At 41.0% G+C, this 10,927-nt stretch overlaps 1 protein-coding gene across 3 annotated transcripts in view; it reads right to left on the minus strand.

Annotated features, from left to right (window-relative positions):
• The window catches only part of FHIP1A (FHF complex subunit HOOK interacting protein 1A), a 93,467-nt gene extending 84,703 nt beyond the window's left edge, over nucleotides 1–8,764 (minus strand). For 2 of the 3 annotated variants that reach the window (XM_054825272.1, XM_054825274.1), the window contains exons 1-3: nucleotides 8,519–8,764; nucleotides 8,121–8,197; nucleotides 18–119 (exon numbers count right to left, since the gene is read on the minus strand). The gene's annotated coding sequence lies outside the window, so the exon portion shown is untranslated. The remainder of the gene's footprint in view (nucleotides 1–17; nucleotides 120–8,120; nucleotides 8,198–8,518) is intronic. The other variant, XM_054825273.1, reaches the window with a different exon arrangement.
• Nucleotides 8,765–10,927: the final 2,163 nt, after the last annotated feature.

Here is a 10,927-nt window from a genome sequence, read left to right on the forward strand (position 1 = left end):
AGCAGTTTAGCACTTACCCACAGTCAATGCTTCCAGACATTCTTTAGCAAGAGTGAAGTTTTGACATTTTCTATCATAAAGCTATCACAGATGAACTGCTCCTCTTCTGATTGCAGGGCCTGTTAGCATTTTGGAGAAAGAAATTACATTAGTTTAACATAGTTTAATCTTAAAAATAAAATCATATGGGCTACTACTCATTTCCTTGTCATCTTCTACTGCTTTAGGAGAGTTTAATTCCCAGGAAAAATACTGGAACAAATAATCAAAGTTAAACAACTGGGTCTACAACCGCTCATTTCCACTTCCCCCTGCAACACCTGTAAAGACAGACACTATAATCACTCTTCTCAGTCTCACAGTATTATACACATTCTCCATGAGTTAAGTAACCGCAGCAGCTCAGGGATTACATCAGCCAGCTCTTACCCTTTCAATAGTGTTTTTTAAACACTTCAAACTTATCTAAATGCTCTGTAACTTGTTCTTTCCTCACACCAGCTTAGGGCTTTAGCACTTGCCTTGAACACCATGTTCACTCCTAGTCCCAGTCTCTCTTATTAAAGATGAGGTGGGGAAAAAAAAAATGAAAACAAAAGTCAGTCTGCTTTGTATTATCTGTCCACACTTCCAGTCTTCAAAGAGCAGCAAAGCTTCCCTGTCTTTTTACTAACATTATATTTCTATAATGATTCCTTTTTACTCTTTTTGAGTTGGCCATTCTAAATGTTGCATTTATATGTGCCTGTGCTGTATTTTTTTTTTTTTTTTTTTTACACTTGTCCTTGGCAAACCAGCCTGGATTCCCTTTCCCTCCTTATTGTGTTTGATGTTAAAGAGCTCATTAGTAGCCAAGCCAGCCTTTCTCTCATTTGCTCACTCTCACACAAGTTACTTATCTTCTGGTTATGACAGAGCTTGGAAAAGCCTATCCTGATTGCTTTCTTCATATTTCATAGCAGGAAAGCTTTACCAAGGTCCTCCAAGAACTTATTAGGAACCTGCATCCCACTGTACTCTCCAACCAATACTCCTAGGTAATTAAAATCCTGTGATCTGAATTATTTCTGCTAGGTGTCCACAAATACCCTCAATCCAGTAAATCTCCCCGATTCTTCAGTCACAGATTCACAGATTGGTAGGGGTTGGAAGGGACCTCTAGAGATCATCTAGTCCAGCCCTCTGCTAGAGCAGGATCTCCTAGAGCAGGTTGCGCAGGATGGCATCCAGGTGAGTTTTTAGTATCTCCAGAGAAGGAGTCACCTCTACCAAGACAGTACCAATATTCTTTTCCTTTTTATTCACACAGACTTTTAGTAGAATTGTTTAGAATGGAAAAGTTAATTCTTCCATCAACTGTTTTTTCAACTCCCTTATGCCACAGACCCCAATATTCCTGTACTAGAATAAATAATATTATCTCAGAATATTTGAATGTTCTCTGGAATGATAACTGCTTAGATCATGTTATCTCCTGTCACTGAGCTCTCCTGAAACGTTGCTGGTGAGTTGATGCCTCTTTTAAACCTAAACTGTAGCTACTTTAAATGTTTGCCAAAACTCTGTATGAATGTTACAGCTAGTAACGGAACATGCCTTGCTGCCAATACAACAAAATCTTATCCCCCACACTTGCTGCTACTTTAAAATCAAACAGTAACTTTTGACCTATTGAATCATTGCTATGGCAATGGTATAATGCACATATAAAGTAATGCATGCATAGTTTATCACTTCCTAAACTAATACAACATCCATTAAATGAGAGGTATTACTATCACTTCAGAATTTTAAATTGTCAAGAGAAAGGATCAGATAACACTTTATTCATCTTTAATTAATTTAACTTTTTAAAGTGTATCTGCATACAAGGTAATTCAAATGCTGTTGAATTTCAGTGAAGGCTAATGGAAAAAGTTGTGCAAATACAAGCCACAAATTCCACTAACAATTTTTTTCATTATAGGCAAAGACTAAAAGAAACATTAATACATGGAAAAGTGTTCAGACAGGTTCTATGTGCACCAGAAGTCAAATAATTCATTTTAACTGAGCTGACCTGAATGTCAGTAGAATGAAGGTCTGTGTGCCCAGAACTTTGTCTACTCCCTCAGCTACAGGAATTGATCTAATGAAGAACATTATCATTTCGTTTGACCTTTGTCCCTACATCCTTAATGTTGGGTGGTAGATGTGATTTACCATTGCTGATTAAACAATTTACTAACAAGTTGCTAAAAACAACACTCACAAGATATAAATTGCTAATAGCATGCACCATAAACACAGTGCTTGCTAAACTGCTCTAGCTGTTTCTCTCTGAATATTTAATTTTTTTTTTTCAACAATAAAGATTTTTGTGAAAAGTTTTCCAAGTCCAAGGACTCCACTGGCATCCAAGCAAAACAAACATAGCTCTATCTAGCCTAAGGAAATTCTGCAAAATCATCTTAATACTATGGCGTCTTCTGCTTTATCAACACTTGCAAGTCAGGAATCCTTAAGCAGTGGGCCGTTGTTGGCAACCACCACCACTGTACAAAATCATGCCAGCAAAATACTGCTGAAGGCAGATTTAACCACTGACATCCATAAAACTTCTGTGGTATCTGGCAGCCAACTCATGCTAACATCTCCCAGTGTTGTTTACACTGCTGAGACCAAAACATTAAGAACAGAAATCATTGTGAAGGCAAATCAGTTTCTGCCCTCCTTGTTTGTTTTCCTCCTTTTTTTTTTTATTTTTCCTCACTTTTAAGAAAAAGTATTTCCACTTCACACACTTCTCATCCTATGAAAATGTTTCAAGGAGCTGATAAAGAACTTTCTAATTGTTTACCTGAAACTACTCCAAGCAGGCAAGCATAATTAATCTTAAGGCAAGTCAGCAATTCAGAAAGGAAATCATCCTGTTACACCTATTGCTGACTATGTTCTATGCGTCCCTGTACTGAATGGCAAAATGGCCAATAAAAAAAAAAAAAAAGGCAAAACACCATAAAGTAACAGACTAGCTGAATCCACTACTTCTTTGAGTCCCAATATGACTGATATTCCCAATCCACACCACAGGCATTGCAAGGACATTCAAGTGGTTTGATAACAACATCAGAGCAAAACAAGGAGCAATATATCCTTTCGGAAGGCATTAATGGTTTGCAGAAAAATCTTTGACTGCTTAGCATCTGTCATAGCTGTACCTCAGTCAGGCACACAGGAAAGACAACCCACCATACTTCTAAGTCACACACAGGGAGGAACAGAGCCCTCATCTCCAAAATGAATCCACATCTCGCTGTGGTTGGGAGCATGCGCTTCCTGTTAAGTCCAGTGCTGACAATAAAGGGAGTTTCTCACAAGGGGAGATAAGCTTTTGTCCTCCATAGGTTTTCTTACAGGATTACAGAATTTATGACACTGTACTAAAACATATTTATGGCACCAGCAAAGTGCAAAAGCATCACAAACGTGCAAGGAGGAAACAGCACAGCTATGTTTACCAAAGCACCTGGGTCCAGTATAACAAGGTAACAAGCCACAGATGTTTCAACTTCAACTTGTAATTATAAAAGCAGCACCTCCCTACTCAGGCTCCCTTGTTCCCTTATATATTCAAGATATATATGCTTACAGAAACACTACTCTTAATATAATGCCAGTACAGTGGTGAAACAGCAAGCCAAATTATCTCTCCCTCTCAGGTTTGTTGCATCACAGAAGGAGCCTGCTACATCAAAATGAGTTAACACAATTTAGTAAAAATCCACACTACTTTTTGGACCTGGCTGCACAACAGCAATTTTTTGTTTGTTGCTCTTTGACCTGTGTGTCAAAATACAAACATCTGAAAAATGTTTAGTTATTACAAATATATTAACTATTAATTGTTACTAAAACTAACTCAAAAATACAAAATTCTCTTCCCTCCTGTTCATGGGTATCCGAGGTTTTACAGAAGATTTTGTTAACACAAGTGAAATTGAAGAGTTGAACTGCTGATGAATCAGCCATCAGCATGGTGCAATAAAAACAGCCAACAGTTAAATTTAAGTTACAATTCAAAAGTTTACTGGCAGATAGGTCTTGTCAATAGCTTAAAGACTTTTTTTTTTTTTAATGTACATTAGGAAATCCTTCTAGCTGTGAGCTGTTTTGCTGGCATCACTTTATCAATTCCCCAGGCAAACTAAAATATTAGTAGAATAGTCACTACCTTAGGTCTACCTATAAAAAATTTTTTAACAGAAATAAACTCTACTCTCCACGAATATACAATACAGGCAACATGTAAAAAAGGAACCAGAATTAGAACGATAAAGGGCACAAGTGTCTGTCTGTAAAAAAACAAACAAAAAGAAGTCATTGATTTCCCAATAACGTACCACCCATGGGGAACCACCACAGTTTGAAACAGAATAAATTTCAGGACAAATTCTGCAACTCCTATGAAAACATGCTGCATTTAGTTCAGAGACACCATGAGTTGAAGCCCCAAATACATCCTATACAAACTAACTCAGGATCTCATTCCTCCTTTTCAGGTCACAGTTGATTTTGGAGGAAAAATACTGTTACATGTATACATGGAACTAAGGTTTCGGGCCTCCTGTATGCAGATAGTTGTATTTGTGTTATGTTCCCAAACTTTCCTCTGTTAATTAAATGTAATCCCACTAGATAGCAGAAGTAACATGTTCTTAGATCGAGTCTTCACATGCCTTGAGCCTCTACCACCATTGTCACCAGCTCTTACCTTACCTGCTCTGTTTTCATTCCACACGGAACAGCCTCTCCTGCACATGCCCTTCAGGATCACTTTTGACAAGAATTTTTTGGCTACATGGTTTAAAATGGAAATCATTCTTATCATATCATCAATGAGTCATTTAGTAAAAGATAATAATAGGAAGTTTTATGATCAATGCTTAAGACAAAGTAAGGCAAGTTATGTTCCCAAAAGCTCCTCAGTTTTCATAACTTTAGCTGTGAATGCTTTGCTACCATCACAGCACCTCCAAACTTAAGACAACACTTCAAAATGTACTGGGGGGTGTGTGTGTATATATATATTACACAGGAGTAATTATTCCAGAACCACTTACTGCTGTATACATTGACAAGTGCATTCAAAACTGTTGTTTCAATTCAACCCAGTCAGTCTTCAGATCCGGATCCAAGTCTAACTAACCTGCTCCCCATGACACAGTAAAGTCCTAGCTCTACTTTCCAAATGGATGAATCCCATCAGAAAAAAGTACCATTTCTTGGAGGCTGTTCACATTGGTTTTTAAAAGGTACAGCAATTCTTACAGAACAGCCATGCCAGCAGCTACTTACAAGCTTTTATTTTGCCACTATGCTGTACTGCAAAAAGGACCAAAAGAAATTCAGAATTTCCAGATCACTAGTGCCCCAGCTTTTGACGAGTGCAGGCCTTTGCAGCCTCTTCTGGAAGAACCCCAAGGTTGCTTCTCTTGACTCAACGCTATCAGACCATTAAAAGTGCATCCACTGTTGTGTAATAGATTACCTGAAACACATCCAAAAGCAGGACACGAAAAGCACCATTTTGCCAACAGCCTTCCTTGATGCCCTCCTTCTGGGGGGCTTTCTCCAATGCGGATGGAGGATACGATTTTTCCTGGGTCGTGGGTCAGTCTTACACTAAATGACTATCTGATTAGTTAACAATGCCAAGTCAGCATGCTTGAGTAAGAGAGTCTTAGAGTTTAAGTGCCTATAAACCAAAATATAGTTATAAAACTGTTACGAAAAAGGATGACTGGAACAAGAGGTCACAAAAGCCCTGTTCTCAGCAGCACATAACAAACACCACAAACATACCAACTACTCTAGACATGCCACAAAACACAGAGAGAGAATCTCTCAAATGTTTGAGAGAAACTACTAGTCACAATAAGATTATACCAGGATGAGGAGACCTGCATTTTTTAAAAACGCAACTCAAACAAGATTTCCATAAGTCTAATTAAAATTTGAAAAGCCCTTGCAATGAAACATTCTGCAAGCATCAAAAAGCAGCTTTTGTATACTAATAAAGGTATGCAAGAGTGGAACAGCAACATTTGTGAATAAGTTCTTAATAAAAAAAGCCTTAAAACGTAATGTACATCAAAGTAATCTTGATAACCCTTCAATGAACAGTTTAACAGAGAAGCTGATGCTTCAGATGGTACTGAGCGTCTGTAAATCTGAAGACTTAAGCTTAAAAGGCATCAATGCATTAGTATAATCTTTTGAAAAGAAAATACACATATAGATTTCAAAAACTCAGTTTCATGCTGGGATCAAATAAAACCATGTTAGCAGCAGTTTCTACAATCTTGGTTCTCTTAGTTTCAGATTCTATTAAGTTTTGTAACCATTTGGGGGGGGGGGGGGGCGGGGGGGAACCCAAACTAACACCAAGCCCAAAACAAGCCTCACAGAGGATAATTTTTTGCCACCATATAGTTTAGATACAATGTGGATACAGTAAACAGAAAAGGTAAATGAAGTTATGTTTCTTCTGTGGGCTTTGGCAACACATTTTTCATCATTTTAATAGAATTCACTTATTTTTCAAATCACATATCATCAATCATCATGGCTCAATAAATAGATTAAAATAACTGTTAGCAGAAGTCAATTGAAAACATTTGCCTTGATTGAGATGGATAACAGAAAAAGGCATCGGGATGTTGTATCAGCTTCACAACTGCCATCCTCACACCAATATCTCACTGGTGCAATCTTGCCCTTTGCAATTATTTATACTTTACAAAGTACATCGTAAGTTCTTCTGTCTTTTCCTTCTCCCTTTGACCTTCCATGTTCATTAAAGCAGAGCCAGAGAGGAAGAAACAAATTACAGCATTAGGTTCTAATTCTTAGATTAATTTCAGATCAGGCAGACTCTTCATACACAGCCCTACAGAAGTAAGGCAACATGAACAACGTGAAAACCCTAATGTGACCTCACTCCTTCAGGTATTATAAACTCTTCCAATTGTCATTTTTTCTGAAAGGTCTACTTCTAGAAATCATGATGTCAAAGCAGCACGGGCCAGAAACATAGGTCTGTACTGCATGACCTAACACTATTACCATAGCAGTGTGAGAGAGATCTCTTTGAATGGGCAGTTTATTATCACTCCCTCTTCTCTCTGAAAATGAAAACAAGATAAAAGCATCATGCTTCGCAACTAACAAGATGAGGCCCTGAATCCTTCTTATGGCTATGAGGAGGAACAAAAACACTGTTGTACAGATGAAAAATGCAACTATAAACTCTTGCACAGCACCAGTTTCACACTGATCAACAGAAAACATCTAGGCAAAGAGAAAGATGGCACTGAGAGATTCTGAAGTCTTTTTCAGTTCAACCAGAAGCAGTATGGCAGCATATAAAATAACACCCTCATTTTTAGGCATTTTTCTTCTTCTTATCATCGTATGACATATGTTAAAGCTAATCAGAAAACCAATCACACACCCCAGGGAAGAGGAGGATATCAGACTGAAATAAAAATCTCCAAAAACTACCAAGTGTGCCTTAGTATTCCACAGTTATAAAAAACCATATGCCCCAACCTGGCAAACTGTCCTATACTGGCAGGCTGGCCTTACGCACAACCTTCTGACAGATAGTATGTATCTGCCTGCACCTACAGATTTGTCCACCTGGAGTAACTCAAAATCATTCCGTTACTACCAACAACCTTGGGTGACAGCACACATTCACATGACCTTGCTAATAGTTCCTCATTGCCTCAAAGATCACAGCACCAAAGCAATCACTTTTATCAGGACAAACTGTCTTCTCTAGTTACCAGGGCCCTGAAGTTGCAGAGACCTCTAGTTTCCTTTGGCATCCCAAGAAAATATCAAAATAGCCTTCAGTGATTTGGTGACCAACACAATGAGTTTCCTGAAGGAAAAAAAAAAAGTATCAGTGTTACTAGCCTGTTAAAACAGAAGCCTGAACGCAAACTGACAACCCACGCACAGAGTCAGGCAGCTAACAGGTGTTAAGTAGAAATTCCCAGCACTACGTAAAGTGTCACACTTGTGAGGAAAAAGCCTGCTTTAGAATAAAAGTGTGTATCCCACGCTCTCACCTTGGCACTCGCCTGCTCCCCTGCGTGAAGCCTAGGTTCTCTCCCAGACGTTTGCGGCCAACGCTGCCCAGGTCGCCCTACAAACCAGCAGCAGAAAAACCGAACCAAAAAGATAAAGGGGATTAGGCAGGCATTACTTCCAGTGACCTATATACTCCTCTCAGCCCTTGGCGGCCCTGAGGCAGACGGCAGCTGTGGGGGACACCGGCCCGCCGCCCCGCACCGCCTATGAGGCGAAACGGCGGCGAGACGCCTCCTAAACTCGGCGCCCGGGCGCTGCCCAAACCCGGGCGGGAGGCGACCGCGCCCGGCACGGAGGCCCCGCCGCCAGGTCCGAGGCCCGTCCCCAACCACCGCCACCCCCTCACGGTTCCCGCCCCGGGGGGCCCAGCCCCTACCTGGCGCGGGCTGTGGCGGAAAGTTTCCCCAGGGAGGGGCGAGGCGGGCTCCGCTCCCTCTCTCCCGGAGCCGGTAGCTTCGGCAGAGACGGAGGGAAGGGAGGCGGCCGCTCAGGTAAATCGCCGTCAGCAACGGGGCAGCTGGGGCCGGCGCTAATCCCTCAGGAGGGAGGGATCCCCCTCGAGCCCGCCCTCACCGAGCACCCCGGAGGCTCCGTCCCCTCAGGGCGGGCATCTTCCCCCACACGGCAGGCAGCCCCAACTCGGCACCAGCCGCCGAGAGTGTGTAAGCGGGGGGCCGGGCCGCTGACTCAGAAAGGCGGGGAGGAGCCGCGACCTGGCGGGGTGAGGCCCGGCCCGCGGCGTCCCCTAGCGGGTGGCCGCTCTTGCCTCGGCGGGCGGAGAGCAAGTTCCTCCCCGGGGGGCCGTGCTCGCCCTCTCCGCCCGCCGAAGCAAGAGCGGCCGCGGAAGAGGAGGGCGTCGGTCGTTGCCGCCTTTTTGAGGTAATAGTTATGGTTAGCAGGTGAGAAGGTCTCGAGCTGGGAAGAAACACGCTCCTGGAGCAAAAAAAGATAAAAATTTAAAAACTAAAAATCAATGTTTAAAAAAAAAGTATGGTGGAAGGGCCCTCTATTTTAGAAATTATGCCAGAAGGTGGCCCCAGTTATATGAGTCATTAGGTAGCACTGTTATACACACTCCTCCTTTTTCATTTTTAATTTAAATTGTTGTTGTTGTTGTCTTTAGATGATACCACAGTGCATGAGCGTTGTTCCCTCTCAGCAAAAGATGCCAGTGCTCCTTGGGGGAGCTTTTCAAGTCCTCTTTCCTTGGTAAGCTGTGTGCTGGCCTTTGGGGCCTGTTGTGGAGGGGTATGGGTGGGGAATCACCTGGTAGCCATTTGCCTGGACCCTCTTGGAGAGTTAGTTACTCACATAGCCCCTGTGAATAACTAAGAAAGCTTCCTGCCATGAATTTCTCCTACGTGAAAAATCTGCAAGCTAAAAGTTTTTTTGAATTTAGCTCATATTACTTACAAGTTAAAATTAGGGATAATTCCCTAATGATACAACCTATATAGTTCTTATTTTTAAATACCTCACTATAACTGTGATAGGCTGCTGTGGTGAATAGTTAAGCATGGTTCACTTTGCTATTGTGTCTTTTTTTAATGGCTTCAGATAAATTAATTAGACTGCCAGAGTACTGATTGTGATTTTGCTAATGACTCAAAATAGGAATAGATGCTGGCCTATTAGGGTAACAGCTCATTTAAATAAATGTATAATATAATTTACCAAGTGTAATGGTGTTCTCTATATGCTCAGGAAACGTTCGCTCCAAATGCTCTATGTAATTAAAGAATAATTTACTAAGATTACTAACTAACTAGATCCTCACAAACTAACTCACACCTAGGTATGCCAGAGTTGAGATTTCCCAACCCGGGACAAAATCATCATCTAAAAATCTAGTCAGAAATAAAACTGATCTAACTTGAGTCAGGTTCCTCCACTTAGAAAGACTAGAAGAATCATTGGCTCCTGTAAAATATCTTGACACACATTGAAGCTAAATCTAAGCTTTAAGGAGGAAGGAACAGCCATTTCCAGAGACTGTAATTCCTCCCTCTTACACTGTTGTTTATTGTTTTCAGAACTGCAAGATGAAATATTAGTTCCACATAATTCTTTATTGCAAATGCTATAGAAGTGCTCAGCAGAGCTACTAATGTCACACACACACTCACGCACACCCCCCATAGTCTGAATCCAGAATCTGTTGCCTAGATGTCTGGGCATACATGTCTCTGCTGGAGAGGTGTTTTTCCTACATTAGATCTGGTATTTCTTACTGTTTGTTCAGGAAGCAGCTTCTGTGTGCTGCTGTAGAGTCTGGATATGCAGGTGGGTGGTATTCAGTGGCTGCCTAGGATTGCAGAGCAGAAGCCAGCTTGGGAATATGGTAAAATTGTCTAGAGGACTTTAGCAGAAACTGAGAAGATACTTCTGTTTAAATTAGTTGGTCTCAGAAGCATGGGAACTGTCAGCCAGCACACAGATGAAAGATGCCCTTTGTGTGAAACATCATAAGCGGATGATTAAGGAGTGAGTCTCTGAAGCAGTGTCTGTTACGGATACTGATATGATCTATTTCACTTCTTTCTATCGCTGCTCTAAGCATTTTAAAAACACTCTATAATTATTTTTCCTGTGATAATTAGGTTGAATCCAAGATAGCTGTCCCTTTACATCCCTATCTCTTAATCATTAGATAAGCTGTTCTATCACACAGAGTTAGAAGAGGTGGAAATGTAAAGATGGCTTATCACAAGCTCCCACTAATCCTCCTACTGGCCCTCTTTGTTCTGAAGGCATTCTTAGCTACTAAGAAATACTTCACTCAGGT

Source organism: Grus americana, chromosome 4, assembly GCF_028858705.1.
Source record: "Grus americana isolate bGruAme1 chromosome 4, bGruAme1.mat, whole genome shotgun sequence".
In the NCBI taxonomy this organism is placed as follows: Eukaryota; Metazoa; Chordata; class Aves; order Gruiformes; family Gruidae; genus Grus; species Grus americana.